This window comes from Mesoplodon densirostris, chromosome 15 (genome assembly GCF_025265405.1).
Source record: "Mesoplodon densirostris isolate mMesDen1 chromosome 15, mMesDen1 primary haplotype, whole genome shotgun sequence".
Taxonomy (NCBI): domain Eukaryota; kingdom Metazoa; phylum Chordata; class Mammalia; order Artiodactyla; family Ziphiidae; genus Mesoplodon; species Mesoplodon densirostris.
In genome coordinates, this window is record NC_082675.1 from 65,136,884 (window position 1) to 65,155,008 (window position 18,125).

Here is an 18,125-nt window from a genome sequence, read left to right on the forward strand (position 1 = left end):
AAGCTCGATGACACTCTTAAAACGACCTCCCTGTCCTCCCCTGAAGGCCCCTGCCTTCCACAGCAGAGCCCTGGGGGTTGAGCAGCATGGTGGATCTGCCAGGCTACCTGTGTTCTAGACACTGGGGAACTGTGTCTGTTCCGTCCATGAGGCTCCTGGGTGACAATAAAGCTGCTTAAAAAACTCAACCACACAGAGCAAAGGACATAAATAGACACTACACTGGAGGAAATACAAATAATAAACATACAGAATAAATTACTAATCAAAGATATGCACATAAAGCCACTCAAGCCCCCTCAAATGTAAAGTAAGGCAACAGTGTATCACTTTACACCTATAAATTAGCACCAAAGAATGGAATTAATAAATCAAATACTGGTAGGACTGTGGAGAAGTGAGAACATTCATAAATGGCTAATGGCATGAAGTCTGATACAATATTTGGGGGGAAATACTTAGCAAAACATGTCAAGACCTATATAGATATTCATGCCCTATAGCCTAGGAATCCTACTGCAGGGATTTCAGCCTAAAGAAATGAACAGAAACTGCAGCCCTGCCGTTGCTGAATCAGCACAACTTTAGGCTGATGATTGTTAATACCTCCAGTGTGTGGGTGACATCTCTACAGTCAATTAATGAGCCAATCTTTGTAAGATATAACATTAGCCAGCCTGGCTAACATCAATTACAGTCAAAGGCTGAGCTGTAATCATGGGGCGAATAAGACTGAGCTGCTCATTGTTTAAAATGACCACAAAATCAGATCACCTTTATGAACAAAACTGGGATAAATCAGAGAGAAACAAAGGAAGGAGCACTCGCCACATGTCACTTCATACAGCTGGCTCTGTGTCACAGCACATCCTCACAGAGCCAGCGAGGCTTGCCCCACTCCCCCAGCCCGGCTGGATGCAGGACCTTCTGAGCACCTGGGTTCCAGCTGTCAGACACAACCCTGGCTTCACAGAGGTGGAGAAACCGCTTTTCCATGTGCTGGAAAGCAGCTTCGCAAAGCTGGCTGCAGGGGTTGGGATTAGGGATGCTGGGGAGGGCTACCAGCAAGTCACCATGGCAACAGTCTCCCTGGCATCACCCTCCCCTAAGCCGGCCAGCCCCCACCAACTGGTCTGCTCACGCGGGAACTGTGACTACCTGCTTCGTGTGGCAGACACTTCCCAGAGGCTTGTGCCTGCGAGGGAGCAGAAAGGGCGGCCCATAACCCTGTACCTTCACAGAGGACTTCGAAAAGCGTTTTCCCACCCATTATCTCAATTCACCCCCACAATCACGAAGGGGGCGGAAGGAAAGGGGGGGCAGATGAGAAGGTGACAGAAAAGGTAAACCCCTCGGAGAGCACACAGGTGGGTGAGAGCCTGCTCTCTGGAGGAGGGACAGGGGGGAGACACCTGCCTTCTAGACGTGGCTGTGTGACCTGAGCATCCCACTTAACCTCTCTGGTTGAGGGCGAAACGGAAGGCCTGGAAAGAGCCAGATGAGCATAAAAATAAAAATGGGAGTCCTGACGCAGGGGTGCCAGGTTTGCCATAGTTACGACATTAAAAACCACCTGTTATTGGCTCTGTCTCCCGTAAACCACCCGGTATCACTACTGCTTCCTAAAAGAGAGGACACTCTAACTCCCCCAAAGTAGGAAGGCCAAAATCTCAAAATAAAAAGTACTCCTTTAATTGGATATACTGAGCATTATAAAAGGGTCTTTATTTCTCTCACTTCGCTTCAGACTGGTGAAGACTTGAGTGATAACTCGTAGGAACCTGAGGGCGGTGTTTGTGGACCCCTGAAGGGTCAGCGACTCTGGGGAAAGTAGCACAGTGCACATCACCATCCCAGAAATGGACTTGAATTCAGGGTGAGCTGTCCGTTGGCACCAGGACTTCCATCTCCCTGAGACTGTGGAACTCCCTGTCTGACCCAGCAATGCAAAATGGTATCGGTTTTTTGTTTTCTTTTGTTTTATGTTTTTCCAAAGCGGGAACAATGTTTTCCCTGCACGGACAGAAAACCTCTACTTCATCCTTTCTCAGCAGTTTCCCCAGGTTAACCTCTTTTCTAAGCGGAGGAATTCCTGCCGGCCAGTCTAAGTGTGCGGAAAGGTTCCTGGCCCGAAGTGCAGCCCCCATCCCCATGGCCCCCCACATGGCCACGAGGCCCTGCCTTGATCGAGTGCCCTTGGAGAAGGACAGAATGGTATGGATCCCTGGAAATGGTAAAGCCAAGGCAGCTCTTCCGATGGGGCGACTGAGAGAATGGAAGCACATCTCTGGGCTCCTGTTTGAGGCAGGTGGCCTCTGGCCCCTTCTCTCTAATGTGCTGGGGCTCGAACTTGAGCCAGCATTAGAATAACCTGCAATGCCTATTAAAACACAGACTCCTAGGTCCCACGGCAGAAGTTCTGATTCATTGGGACTAGGGTGGGGCCCAAGATCTTGCATTTCCAACAACCTCCCTGTTGGTGCTGTTGCTGCTAGCCTGGAACCACATTTTGAGAACCGCAGCTTCTAGCGCATCCTTCCTGGGAGCTCCCCAACCTGTGACAAAGCATCTGGGATCCCGAGATGGAGCAAGGACAGGACAGGGCAGTGCACTGGGACCTAGAGAAGGGGGTGCAGCAAGGGGGGAGGATGCCAATGCAAATGTGGAAGTCTGCAGGAAGCTTGACAAGTTCCCGAGGCTACAGAATTTCTCTGCAGGGTGGCTGTAATCCCCATTCACAAAGGGGAGGTCTAATTTAGTACTGGGCCCCATAAGCACGCAGAGGAATCCTGGTGTGAGCCCCGTCCTCCTGCAGCCTTGCAAGGCTGGCTAGAGGCACTTGGGGAGGAGGAAGGGACCCCCTCTCCCGCCCAGCTATTCAGCCTATCCACAACCATGCTGGGCTGAGCGTGGCTGCCCCAGGCTCGGAGCCCACATTTTCATTCTCAGCTCATCCTTGCCTTTGGCTGATCTGATCTGTTGTGCTCTGCTGTGCTCAGAATCTCAATCGCATCCGGCTAAACTCTGCCTAGTTTATTCTTGCCCAGCTTCATTGCCAAGCCCAGTTGAGGGATGGTCCCTGCGCTGGGATTGAGGTCTGGGCCCAGTTCAAGCCCTGCCGCTGATGCAGTATGTGGCCCGGACAAGTCACTTACAGCTTCTCTGAGCCTCAGAGTCTCCATCTGTCAAAAGGGCATGTTGATCATTACCTGACTTGAGCAAGTAAGAAAATGAGTATGTACGTAACTTGAAAATATAAATATACAACACAATGCAAGTTATTTGATAAGGCCCGTGAATAGTGACAAAGATTCTCCTTACCAGACTTCAGTCAGGCTCCTCTCAGCCCTTCTCTTGATGAGGCCTCAACCCTCGCCCTGCTCTTGATGAGCCGGCATGAGCCTGTAGCAAGAATCCTGTTAAGTCAGTTTATCAAGAATCTCCCTACCCTTGGCATCTTCTCTCAGTAACTTCACACCCACTGACCCCCTCCCCCTGCTCCTTGGCTACACATTCCCCCTTGTCCTTGTTGAATTTGGGGCTAAGCTCTGTTCTATAACAAAGTCTCTTTTCCCCTACTGTAATAGCTTCTGAATAAAATCTGTCTTAACCACTTTAGTGCCTGGCTCTGGACCTCTCTGACATTAGTCAATATATTCCTGGACACGTAAAACCAGAACACTTGAGTTCAAGTCCTGGTTCATCTCTGATTATCACTGATCAATTTACTGATCCTCTTGGGGCCACTGTTTGCTCGCCTCTAGAACAGTGAATGTAATGGGCCAAACCCCATATGAGAACTAAATGAGATCATGCAGGTAAAGCAGTTAGCTGAGTGCTGCCCATGTGAGGCTGCAATATATGAATACAGTGTGCACTATGACCTCACTTGAAACAAAGTTGACAATGGAAAGACACTGCATTACTTGTGCAGTGGTCCTGTCAAAGATGCACCTCTTAAATCTCATCGTGCCAACATCAGACAAACCCTCCATGCAGGGCATTTTCACAATAACTGGCCTGTTTTTACCAAACGCATCCAGACCATGGAAGTAAGGGAAGGACCGAGAAACAGTGCCAGACTGCTAGAGATGCCAAGTGTGATTACAAACTGGGCCTTTTGCTAAAAGGCCCTTATGGAGACACTTAGCAAAGTATGATGGGGGTCTGAAGATAACAGAGTAGTAGCATATCAATGTTAATTTCCTGATTTTGTGGCTGGCTTGTAGTTCTGTAGGAGAATGTCCTTGTTTGCAGGAAATGCGCACTAACATATTCTGGGGTGATGGGGCATCAGGTGGCAGCTTATTCTCAAATGGTCTGGAGTCGAGGAGGTTCTTTGTTCTGTATTTGTAACAAATATTCTATAAGTTTGAGGTTCCTTCAAAGTAAATACATTATTCAAAAATAACAAAAAATGAAATAATGCTCAGAGAGGTTTAAGTGGTCTGGCGGGACCAGGACTCACTAAAAGCCAGGCCTTCTGATCCCAGGACCAGTGTTCTTCCCACTAAGCCTTGGCAGGGTGAAAGGCATTCAGGAGGTGCTTACTAAATAAGTACAATTGAAAGGGCCTTAGTTTCTAGTCCCCACTCTGCTTTTAACCACAGTCAAGTCCCTTCCCCTCTCTGCACATTGGTGTCTTCATCCATAGAATGAACAGGTGTCAGGAGCCCAAGGTCTTTAACAAGAGCACTACCACACTCTAGATGTTTGGAGGTATGGGTATAATGCATCCACAGTCCTAACACAGCTGAGGGTCGCCCTGCATCCTAGCACTGTAGAGGAAGTACTTTGTTTTGTTCATGATTTTAGCAGGAGTTATTCACCATTTTCAAAGAAACCTCATCCAAATAGCAAATGCTGTTCTGGGTACCTGAGCCGCTCACACCTGCATCAGGACTGCTCTCTGTGGCTCTACACCTGGGGCAAACTTCTAACCATTTCACTATGTCTCCTAGTCTAGTCCAGCCTGAGCTTTGACAGTGAAATATGCATGATTTTATTACAAGTTACTTTCCTTTCATTTCTCTTATGTTATAGTTAGGTTTGTAGAACGGATATTTTGAACCCTTGTGTGTAGGCATATGTATTTATATGCATTCATGAGTTTCATTCAGGCTACAAGATGTTTGGTATAAAAAAAAAAGGCATTGGGTTGACTAATGGTTGAGATCTACTGTTCTGTCTAATGAGCTCCACCTCATTCTTTTAAAGGGCTGCATAGTAGCCCACAGCTTAACCATTCCTTTACTGAGAGACATTTAGATTATTTGAGGTTATTTTCCATTTTTCACTGCTGCAAATAAGGTTGCAGTGAATATCCTGGTACCTGCTTCTATACATGATTAATTTCTAAAGGAGGTCAAATTAGATCAATGCACAAGGTCATTTCCTCCTGGCCAAGCCCCCTCCACTGACCATCAGATACTCCCCTCTGCACCATGGACACTACAGGACGGGAACACTTTTCTTTTCCTTTTCTTGTCCCTGCTTTTTCACTGTCAACAACTAACTGATCCCTGACAACATTTCATCGGGCGTTAGATAAACCACACATTCACTGCTTGACAACAGGCCCCCTCAACAAATCTATTCAACCAAAACTGACGGGCAAGGGTAAAGTGTATATTGGCAAAACACTCTCAGCTGGAGTTTACACAACTTGAAACGCATTTTGTTCTGACAGCAAAGTTTTCTTGCAACTGGGTCTTCGTTTTTATCAATATGGTAACCAAGCCCAGAGGCACGAAAGAAAACCAAATTCTCCTTCACACTCCCACTCACATTGGCTTCTCTCCAAAAGCTCCTCTGAGCACATCATTCTGTGGTTTGCTGGTGGAAAGGTCTTTTAGATTTCCAGCTTCTAAATGTCTCACTCTCACATATGTGAAATGCAAACACTCTCCATAGGCCTGCATTCAAAAGAGGTCAGCCATTTCAGCAACTGGGTACAGTGTTTGTAAAAGACATTTCCCATAGGTGGACAAGGGCAAGTTGGAGGTGAAATATTTGGGAATAGCAAGCCACACACTTGTTTCAGGCATTGAGTTTCAAAATCCAATAGGACACTTTTCACAACTACAAGCACTGCTCCAAGTCCACTTCATTCACTTAGTAATTTATTCATGATATGGCTGTAGAAGACTGAAAGGAAAAATTTGCACTGGACACTTGTTAAAAACGGCAAGACAGATTTTATTTGAGTTACTGTAGTGGGGGAGAGAGACTTCAGTATAGAGCTGAACTCAACTCTGAATTAAGCAAAGACATCTGGGATTCATAGCCAAGAAGTAGAGTGAAGGGGTCAGTGGATGGAAATTACTAAGAGAAACTTGATTGGATATCAAGGGTAGGGGAACTCTTGTTAAAGGCAGGCCAAGGACTTAGATATCAAAAGTGGGAGATAAAGAACTTGATCAGCTATCAAGGGTGATCAAATATCAAGAGTGGGCAGATATACTGGCTTAGACGGATTCTTTGCTAAAACTGGTTTGGGCAACCCAAGGTCAAGGCCTTGTTGAGAAGAGGGCTCAGAGAAGATTGACTAAAGTTTGGTCAAGGAGGGAGTCTTTGTCAAGACATAGATATAGATGTAGGTATGGGTGTAGATAGACATATGAATATAGAAGTACACATGGATATTGATATATAAAATTGTACATATAAATATAATCAGACACGATACTGGAAGCTGGGGATAAAGAGGTGGATAAGAAAAAGTCCCTGTTTAGAAACAGCTCAGCACCAGGACCTTCCCCAGGTTGTGCACTAAGATAGTGAGAGCAGACCAAAGGCACCAAGATCGAAGCATGGAATCCACAATAAAGATGTTCAACCTTCAAATTACAGGGATAGCTGACATCATGGGCACACATGAGCCAGGACCACATCCAAAGACTTTCAGGAGACTTCTGGGAGCTGAGGGAAGGAAGCCCACAGCTCAAAGGTAGAAGTCACTATGAAGGGCAGATAGTTCTGGCAATGTTTTATTCCTAGGGTGATTTCCTTCTGAGCCTCTGTCCTGGAGGTCTCTAGTCTGCAGTGAAGACTCATTAGATTGGTCCAAAGATGATGAGGAAAGATCTGTTGTCCTTAAGATGCCATAATGGTCTCCAAAGTCAGCTTCCAGGGCCCAGATCTGCACCCTCCCTCCATTAGTTAGACAGCTCAGGGGAGATTCTTAGAGAGACTGCTCAGTGATCCCTGCAGCCCTGGCTCCTTCCTCCACACTGGCCAGAGGATCACCTTGGTTCTCACGGGGAAGGGGCCAAGCTGGACCAAACTCCTTGATTTCACCCTACACATAAATATATTTCAAAGAAGCCTCCCTAGAAGCTTTAAAATGATCTGTGAAGAAAAACTATCTTATACAAGCAGAGAACAATGAAAAGTATTTCAAAGAGTTTGTAATAACCTGAGGCTATGCCCATGATATAGTATAAGCAAAAACAAACAAACCAAACCAAAACAGGATACATAACTTTATCTACAGTATTACCTCCTATGTATAGAAAAGACATTGGAAAATGTCTGGCAATGATTCTGCTCAAGAGGATGTTGTAAGTTCATGCTTTGTGTAAGCCACCCTGCCAACACCTCCAAATATATTTTATAGCAAAAATTAAGAGAACATAGCCATATTCAAAAGCAGGATTTAGAAGTGAAACAGGAAAGCAAGTGGTGAGTAGGGCTGATGCTGTGGCCGGTTTGACATGGGGTCTGGCAGCAAGAAGAGGCTACCAGAAATTCAGCCTCTATGGCATAAAGCCCTTACACAAGGCAAGGGGCAAGAGGCATTGCTCAAAACTAGGGGCACGTGCTCATCCCATGCTCATAGAGGCAGCTTAACAGAGCTGGTTCTGCTCACTCATGGAGCCTCAATTCATGTGAAGCTAAGTACTTTGGGAAACTCTGAGACTCAGACACAGCTTTACACCAGGATGTCAGGCAGGCTCAGCAAATGATCTGCAATATCCCCAAGGTAAAAGCAAAGTACCCTACCCATGAGATATCAGTATAGGGACTGACACCGTTCTGAAGGCCTATAACTGAGTAGAGACAAAAGTTACCAGACAGACAAAAGACAAAGTTACCAGACAGAGAAGAGTGAGCACTGGAAGAGGAAGAAAAATAGTCTGTTAACCAAAACAAAGAGAAAAAAACAAATGCTGAGAGAGACAACTGACAAAATACACAATTGGGAGATGAACTGGCTCAAGATGAAATAAAAATAATAGAAAAATCTGAAAAAAAAAACCCTTAAAGCAGCATGCTTTAGTATCCTCAAATAGAGAATAACAGCCATAAAAAGAAAAAAAATTACCAAACAATAGCAGATAAAAATAAACTAAAAATAGCTCTATATGAAAAAGAGCCAGTAAGTCCTGATAATTAAAACTAAAGGCATAGAAACGAAGTACAAATTATAAATGAAATTATAAAATCTATACCTGACATAATTACAATGAAAATTAGTAAATTAGAAGAGAGCATTAGGGAATTTATCCAGAATTAAACATAGAGAGTGATTAAAATTTTTAAAAACATGAAGACTAATGAGAGACTAACATATCTTATAGGTATTCTGAAGAGGCAAATAGAAGGAATGGTTGAAAAGCAGCATTCACAAAGATAATGGCTAAGAGTTTCCTAGATTTGAAGCAACTAAAAATAAGTCCGTATCAGTAATCAAAAAAATAAAACTGGGTTAAATTCACCTATTAAGAGACTTTGTCGTATTGGGTAGAAAGAGAAAAAAATTCTGCCAAATATTGGTATAAAGATACCTAAAATAAAGCAATATAAAGAGATCGACAATAAAGTGACGGAAGAAGACATTCCAGGCAAATAGTAATGACAAGATAACTGATATAACACTATTAATTCAGACAAAAGGGTGATAGAGAAGGAATAAATATAAATGAGTTAAAGGCTCACTTCAAGAAGTTAGTAAAGCAACAACAGGTTAAACACAAAATAACAGTTGAAATAATAAGTATGAGTGTATATTAATGAAATAGGAAACAAATTACCAAAACCTAAAGCTAGTTCTTTGGAAGACAAATCTTTAGCAAGAATGAACAAATGGAAAAGTGATAAGACAAAAAAAAAAAATTAGTAATACGATTTAAATGAGGATTTCTTATGAAAAGCAGTAGATATTTCTTAAATCGAAGAGAAATTATTAAGTTAGAAAAGCACAAGCAATTTTCTTTTCAAAAAATGATAAATAATCATAACTGATTCAAGAAGAAGAAAACCTGCAAACACTCATAACCACAGAAGAACTGAACTGAGAGTCAGAAACTGAGAGTCAGAGATTTGCCTCCCTCCCCAAAGTCACAGGACAAGAAGGTATCATAGGCAAGTTTTGCCAAATCTCTATGAAATAGCTTATCTCCATCTAAAGCAAACTGTTTCAAAGAATAAAATAAGAGAGAGAAACTAGCAAAATTATTTTATAAGGCTGGTATAACCTTAATAAACTGCAGAACAGTACAATAAAAGAAAATTACAGACCTGTATCACCTATGAGAATAGATGCAAAAATCCTATTTAACATAGTCTCAAATCTAATTTAGCAGTGTATAAAAATTATATCAGGGTCAACTACAGTTCATCCTATAAATATAAGGGTGTTCATCATCAGATAATTTATTAATATAATATGCCACATTATCAGATTAAGAAGAAAAAATGTTAAGATCAGCTTAGTAAATGCTGAAGCAAACACTTTTGATAAAATTCCATACCTAGTCATGATAACTAAGCAAAAAGGAATAGAAAAGAACTTCTTTAATTTGATGAAGGTATTTATTAAAAATTAAAGGTTAAAAAAAACTAATGGTAAACATCATACGTAATAGTGAAAATTTACATGTATTTTCATTAAAGTCAGGAACCTAACAAGGATGCCACTATCACCTGTATTATTATTCATCGTTAATTTCAAGTCCTATCCAGTGAAATAAGGCAAGAAAAACAAAGCCTAATAATTGGAAAGAAAGAGACAAAACTCTCATTACTTAAGAAGCTATCATTTTTCCTGATGCACCTAAAGCCAAATAAAGTAATTCAGCAAGATGACAGGAAAGGCATGAAAAAAGATCTGATCAAATGGAGAAATACATGCCAGGCTCATCATTGAGAAGATTCACTATTGTGGTGCTAATTCTCCCCCAAATCAATCTGGAAACCAATGCAGTTTCAATCAAAATGCCATGAAAGTTACCACTTCACACCAAATAGAATGCAAAATGGTGCAGTTACTTTGGGAAGGAGTCTGGCAGCTTCTCAAAAGGTTAAACATAGAATTGCCATATGACCCAGTAATTTCACTGCTAGGTATATAGCCAAGAGAAATAAACACATATGTCAACACAAAAACTTGCACACAAATGTTCATAGTTATCCATAATAAGCTAAAAGTGAAAACAACCTAAATGTCTATCAACTGATGAATGGATAAACAAAATATGGTATATCAACACCAGGAAATGTTATCCGGCCATAAAAAAGAAATGAAGTATTGATTCAGACTACAACATGGATGAGCCTTGAAAACATTATGCTAAGTGAGACACAAAAAGAAATGTTGTATGATTCCATTTATATGAAATGTGGAGAACAGATAAATCCACAGAGACAAAAGGAGATTAGTGGTTTCCAGGAGCAAGGTGGGGGATGGAGGGAAGTGACTGCTAATGGGTGTGGGGTTTCTCTTGGGGATGAAGAAAATGTTCTGGAATTAGAGAGTAGTGATGGTTTCACAACTTTGTGAATATATATTTTAAAAAACCACTGAATTGTACACTTTAAAAGAGTGAAATATGACAGTTCATAAATTGTATCTCAGTTTTTCAAAATGGCCATCAAGGTTTTTTGTGGTATGTGACAGAGATCATAAAACTCATAAGGAAATATAAAGGGCCAAGAATTGACAGGAGAATTTTGAAAAAAAAAATACTGGAAAGACTTGCTCTATTATATATCAAGACTTATTAGAGAACTTAGTAGTAGACTTATATGTTATTATTACAGGGATGGACAATTAAACCAAAAAGAAATAGCAACCCCAGCAAGAAATTCATAGGTAGATGCAAACTTGGTATATGGCAAACTTGGAATTAGGCATCAGTAGGGAAAGGATAAAGACCTTTCAAACAGTTTACCTGTAAGTGGAAAAAAATTAGATTGCTACCAGTGAAGTTTAAAACAACAATGAAATTCCATTTCACATTCAGATTAGTAAAAAGTATACAATCGTTGTTATATTTTAGGAGAAAGGGAAAAGAATCAAAAGGGAAGGGTAAAGGTGGAGTGTCAATGGTATCCCCAACATATTATTTCTAAAAAAGGAAAGGATCCAAATCAAATATGGCAGAAATGTTGAGATTCATTAATTATGGTCTATGGTATATGGATAACAGTTATATAATTTCTCTGTACATTTCTACATGTTTGAAATAATGTCTAATTTTTAAAATTCCATAAAAATATTACCTATAGGAAATATGCCAAAATATTGAGTGGCTTTCTCAGAGTTGTGAAAACATGGGTAATTTTCTCTTTCTTTCTATTTTCCTATATTATCCTTCTTTTTATTTTTTATTTTTTTTACTTTTTATTTTTTTGCGGTATGCGGGCCTCTCACTGTTGTGGCCTCTCCCGTTGCGGAGCACAGGCTCCGGATGTGCAGGCTCAGCGGCAATGGCTCACGGGCCCAGCCGCTCCACGGCACGTGAGATCTTCCCGGACCCGGGCACGAACCTGCGTCCTCTGAATCGGCAGGCGGACTCTCAACCACTGCGCCACCAGGGAAGCCCTATCCTTCTTTTTAGTAAGCAGGTGTTATTGCGAAGAAAGGAGAACATTAAAACTATCAAAAAAGGAAACAATCCACTTCGTCACTACTGTCTCCCGAAGAAACTCACATTGTAACCTGAATAAAATGATCATTTCTGTAAGTTCCATGGCATGTTGCCCTTTGCGTAACACTTCCACCCATGTGTTTCGTTAACACTTCACCCACTGTCTCATGATCAGTGTGTGAAGCAGAAGGGCGAAGTATCACAGTAAACTGTTCTTAGTTACGGGTGGTTATTAGTGATGGAGCTGGATCAAGAACTAGTGTTTTAGGACTAAACACTAAACACTGAAACACTAAAATCCCATGTTTTTTCTACTACACCAAACTACCTCTTAACAACCCCAGATAGCCCCTTGGTGAAAAGGTATACAGCTGGGCTTCCCTGGTGGCGCAGTGGTTGAGAGTCCGCCTGCCGATGCGGGGGACACAGGTTCGTGCCCCGGTCCGCGAGAATCCCACATGCCGCGGAGCGGCTGGGCCCGTGAGCCATGGCCGCTGGGCCTGCGCGTCCGGAGCCTGTGCTCCGCGATGGGAGAGGCCACAACAACAACAACAACAAAAGTATACAGCTGCTCTCCAGCTTCCTTCCAAACAGTTATTCTCAAAGACATATTTGTTAAATCAGATATTTTGTTTTGTTTTTAAAGATATTTTTTTGATGTGGACCATTTTTTAAAGTCTTTATTGAATTTGTTACAGTATTGCTTCTTTTTTTTAATGTTCTTGGTTTTTTGGCCGTGAGGCATGTGGGATCTTAGCTCCCCGACCAGGGATCAAACCCACACCCCCTGCATTGGAAGGCGAAGTCTTAACCACTGGACCACCAGGGAAGTCCCTAAATCGGGTATTTTGAACTTGAATCCTATTCTATCACAGGAAACAGCATTATGATAGCAAGTTAGGGCAAAGGTTCACAGAAATCACCATCTCCACCCTGACCTCTTTTGTAAGAGTTGCAACCAGCTGCTGCTTTCTCCCACCTCCACCAGTGTAATTCACTGGGCATCCCAAACGCCGCATTTCCAAGGCTAAGCTGTTGATATTTCACGCAAACCTTTCCCAGTCTTTTTGTAAGTGCCACCTTGGTCCACACAGTCGCTCAGTCCAAAAACTCTGGGGCATTATCCCTGACCCACCCCTCTTCCTCCCCAGCCTCCATCTACCCACCCTCACCACTGCTGACACCCAACCCCTCACCAAATTCTGTTGAGTGTGCCTCTAAAGTAAATCTCAGTTCCATCCACTTGTCTCCATTCTCCTGTCACTGATGTGGTCCAGGCCACGATCTCCTCTCCCTCAAAATCTAGGTCACAGTCATTGGACCCTTGGCAAGAAGGCAAAGAGTAGGAGTTGGCAGGTGAGGGCCCTGGCTCTCGTGTTCAGGTGTTTAAGTCAGTGGGCATCTGCTCTTGTCCTGGCTGAGGAGCTGTTTAAAAAAGTGTCCTCACTATCCCCCACCTCACTGCCCCTCACCGTGCCACACTCCCCTGGCTCTTGTCACATGCTGTCTATTCACTAACCTTTCCTTTCATAGAGACTTGCCCTGAGGGCCTTGTCATCTCCAACTTGGAACCCAAGTTATCTTTTCTAATTATAAGGAGTACTTATTACTGGAAAAGAGTCACAAGTGAGCAAAACAGTAACTTAATTAAAAGAAAGGTCCGATCTCTAGCAATGGAAAATTAACCAATTAACTAATTAATAGATACCAAACCAGCCCTAGCTGAACTGGTAGAGTGCTTTCATAAACAAATCTTACAAAAACAAAGATGAATGCTAAGGAACAATACCTACACCTATGTTTTACTAGAAGACAGCAGACTGGTCATCAGTGTAGTTCTCCCACTGTAGGATCAGTGTTATTTGCATAACTAAGTGTAGCATCAGGGCGTGCAAGTATCTGGGAAATTTTGAGTATCTCAGAGCCTCAGAGATCATTATGCTGAGTTCCCTGCAGGCAGGATACAGCCCAGCTCAGTCTCTAAGTTCAATGCCCAGAACAACACCTGACCCAGAGTTTGTTAAAATGAATCAACTCCAGGGCTTCCCTGGTGGCGCAGTGGTTGAGAGTCCGCCTACCCATTCAGGGAAAACGGGTTCGTGCGCCGGTACGGGAAGATCCCACATGCCACAGAGCGGCTGGGCCCGTGAGCCATGGCCACTGAGCCTGCGCATCCGGAGCCTGTGCTCCACAACGGGAGAGGCCACAGCAGTGAGAGGCCCACGTACCGCAAAAAAAAAATAATAATAATTAAAAAATAAATGAATCAACTCCAGATCCCTGACTTAAAGCTCAAAAGTTGAAGCCCAGAGAAGTCACGTGACTTGCCAAAGATTACAGGGTTCCTTTTTGATGGAGCTGGGGTCACCACACTTGGGTCTCCTGACCCTCAATCCACACTATATTATGTATTCAAAGGGGGGAAAAAGTGTATTTAATACTTTCTTTCCCCTGCACTTGATGTGCTTTTCTAGCTTTAAGTGACCTGAAAGGGTGCTCAGCATCTCCCAATAAGCAGGTAAACCGCACAGAGCATCAGCGCCCCTTATGAGCCTTGGATTTCTGCCCTCAGCTCTTAACGATACCACGTTTAAAATCAATGAAAAACAGAAGCCCTTCAAATTCCAATCATCTGTAAGCAGCAGTATGGTGAGAACATTAAGCAACAGGGACAGACCAACAGATCTGTTTTCTCTCCACAGAGGCCAATTCAATTTTGGAAATTTGCTTCTGGAAACATCATAGGTATGGGATCCTGGAACTGGACTCAGGATACGGAGGAAGGAGGAGAGAAGGACCGATGGGATTGGAGGAGCTGGAGGAGGACAGGGAGGATGACAAAAACAGCAGCAACCACGATGAGGCACACGATCACCAGGACAATAAAAAACCTCGGATTTTATAACCCGAGGTGACTTCCAGAATTCTCATATTGTAAAAATTCTTCCTGTGCCTCATGAAAAACAACCCTTCTCATTCCTATTCTTTTTTTTTTTCTCCCAGCTTTGTAAATGGCCCTAACAGGGCTCAGGTGTGTTCCTAAGCTTAAGATTTTCTGTCCCAAATAAAAGTGCAAAATAAATAGCTATTCTACTTACATTTTGAGAATTTAAAACTCATAGCTATTCTGAGAAAGGCTAGAATTCCTAATAAGCTGTTTAACAAATATGTGAGGTGCAAGTTTTATGGCTGCAAAACTAAGAACAACAGTAGCTGGTGAGGACACATCTGGACGTGTGAAAGCGGCGCTTGGGCTCAGCCCTGCTTCCCGGCAACTTTGGAGGTTCCGTCATCAGAAGTCAGAAAGCATTCCATCAAGTGCTAGATTTGTAGACAGACAAATCAGGTTTATAACGAACAGCGGAGTTCTAGAACTCATAATTTATAATCATGAACATAGCACAAGAGCTTTTTTTTAAAATCAACCTCCTTTCTGCCCAGTGACAGTTTCCTCTCCTTCAGGACACTGGGGGTCGGGTGGAGCAGAAATGAGGCAGGGAGAGGAACGTAGGCTCAGACGTGACAATGGCTACAGGAAACAAGCACTTTAGGGGTCTCCCCGTGATGGATTATTTCCAAAGATAGCCACGACAATCTCCTATCGAGAGGTGGGTGATATTTCCCTTCCCCTTAATCTGGACTGGCCATTTGATTTGTTTTGACAGATAGAATGTAGTGGAAGTGACCTTCTGGGCTTGAAGTGGCCTTGCAGCTTCCACTTTCACGGAGGCAGGTTCCAGTCGCTGTGTAATGAAGTTAGGCTATTCTGCTACAGAGAGAGGTCCTGGAGAATGGGAGCCATGAGAAGAGAAACAGGCCATGTGGAGAAGACTCAAGGCTCCAGCCAAGAGCCAGCTTCAGGGCCCCAGACCAGGGAGTGGCACCATTTGGATCCTCCAGCCCCAGTTGAGTTACCCAACAGAAGAGAGAAAAGCTGTCCCCATAGAGTCCTGCCCAAATTCCTGACCCATATGATTGTCAGCAAATGGTACTTTAAGCCACTGTATCTGGGGTTGGTTTGCCATGTAGCAATAGGTACCTGAAACACCAATCAAATGCTCTCTGCTGTCAACTAGTTCCTCACTGGCTGTTCCCTGAGGGATTGTAATGGGTTTTGGTTTTGAATTTGTTTATGCTTTTTGGTGTTTTTTTTTGTTTGGTTTTTGTTTTTTAACTTTTCAACTGGAGAACCTTGCAGGGGACAGTGGAAATGGATTTGAGACTGACAGAGCCCTTAAAACTGCCTGGAAGGGGGTCTGGTGGCCAGCACATCATCATGTGTACTTCACACGTGTTCAAAGGGAAGAAGTCCATGGTATGACCCATCCCAGGGCTGGAAGGCAGCCCTACAGAGCTGGTGTCCCCTGCCCACCCCCTCTCCTCACAACACAGACCGATGACTATTTTCTGAGTGAGCTGCTCCTGTTCCACCGTTAAAAAAGAATGCCCTAGAAGGAAATCCGGTACATTCAGTACTCACAGGCCTTGGTCCCTCTCCAGTCTGAAGTGAAGGGCTGGCATATCTGCCTGCCTGGATACTTTAGGCTCCCTGACTCCCTGCAGTCATTTCATGGTCAATATGGCAAAAAAAGGAAAGAAAAAAGAGGCCATACGGATTGCACACAAAGCTTCTGGTGGGGACAGCATCCCTCACATTTGGCTGCAGGTGGATCCAGCAAGACGTGGTAGCTTTTATCGCCAGCGAATCATGTCCAAACTCCACTGGACATAAAAGCACCTAAACAAAATGAAGACAAAGAACACATGGGGCCTGGCACGTTCTGTCTTCCAATAGCAGCGCTGCCTGGACATTGGGGGGTGGGGTGGGGGCGGGAAGACAGGGGATGACCCCCCTCAAATGGCCTGCTGTTGCTAAAATGAAGGCAGCGCCTGTCCTGGGCCTCAGGTAGCTCCCCAATTCAGCTTCATGGGTGGGAGTGGCACAAAACACAGACATCTTGAGCGTTGGGCTGTCAACCCAGGCCATGTTCACAGAGGTAGAAAGGAAAGGAGAAATAACTCTTGGAAGGGAAGCCCTGGGCTCTGCACTGAGTTTGCCTTGACACCCTCACCTGTGCACAGAGTTCAAGAGCCTTAAGGAAAGAACACAAGGAAAATCCAAGACCGTGGCTAGGGGCAAAGCCAGGACTGAAAGACAAGCAGACAGGAGTCATTGGAAAGGGGTTGGCAGAGAAGGGAAATCAGATATGACACAAAAGAACATTCCTCTTTCCACAAATGTTTACTGAGCATCTACTATGTGCCAGGTACTATACTAAGTGCCAGGAATAGAGGGGTGACCAGGACACACGTGGTCCTTGCCCCAGGGAGCTCACATCCTGCTGTTGTGCAGGAGGATAGAGAGGGAGCCCTTACTGGAGGGTACTGGGGCAAGCCAGGGTCAGAAAAGGAGGTTTAGGCAGGACAGGCACAGCAGAAGCCGGAGCAGGTGGCAGCACACTGCAGTGTGGCCCCGTGAGGTTCCCAGGCTCCTGTGGCTTTACTCATAGGTGAGGCCACTCTTTACTCCCCTCCCTGGAGTCCTATGTTCCTCTCTCAGTGCCGTTCCATCTGGCATTAATTGGATTCCGGCTATCTTCCCATGTGTTTCTAAAATGTTGCTTCCATGAAGGCACTCACCTGCTCAAGAGCCTTCTATGACAACCCCCTACCTATTGAATAAACTCCCTAACATTTTGGCTTGGCTTCTCATGCCTTACACAATCTGCTCCAATCCATCAGAATACACCTGGAACAAAAGGTCCCCCCAAAGGTCCCCAATCTCTGTTCACAGTCACCTGTACAGCCACGTGATGAGCTCCACCCCCAACTCTGACCACAAAAGTCTCCATTTCTATATATGAACCTTCAACCCATGGGTCTATATATTCAGAGTTATGCATCCTTGGGCCAGCACTCCCAACAAGGCATGATAGGAGAAATCTAGGAAAAGACCCCAGGACCAGCTCATACTCAACACCCTGTTGGTCTGAGATTCTCCATTAGTTATTATTTGTTGATTTAAGCATTAGCTTTACTAGGCAATTTTTAAAATTAAAAATACATAGTGTTGTGACCCAGTAATTCCAGTCCTAGGAATACACCTAATTAAATGCTTATGATCATTCACCAGAAGACATGTATAAGAATAATCACGGCAATGCTGGTTGCAATAATCTCAACCTAGAAACCATCCAAATGCCTGTCTACAGTAAGATGGATGAATTATGGTACATTCACATAATGAAATGC

At 43.6% G+C, this 18,125-nt stretch overlaps 1 protein-coding gene across 9 annotated transcripts in view; it reads right to left on the reverse strand.

Moving 5' to 3' along the window:
• ZBTB7C (zinc finger and BTB domain containing 7C) overlaps positions 1 to 18,125 on the reverse strand; it is a 375,288-nt gene that overhangs the window by 215,764 nt on the left and 141,399 nt on the right. For 2 of the 9 annotated variants that reach the window (XR_009534486.1, XM_060118295.1), the window contains exon 3: positions 3,322 to 3,402. The exons of the other annotated variants lie outside the window; for them this stretch is intronic. The gene's annotated coding sequence lies outside the window, so the exon portion shown is untranslated. The remainder of the gene's footprint in view (positions 1 to 3,321; positions 3,403 to 18,125) is intronic. 9 annotated transcript variants of the gene reach the window in all.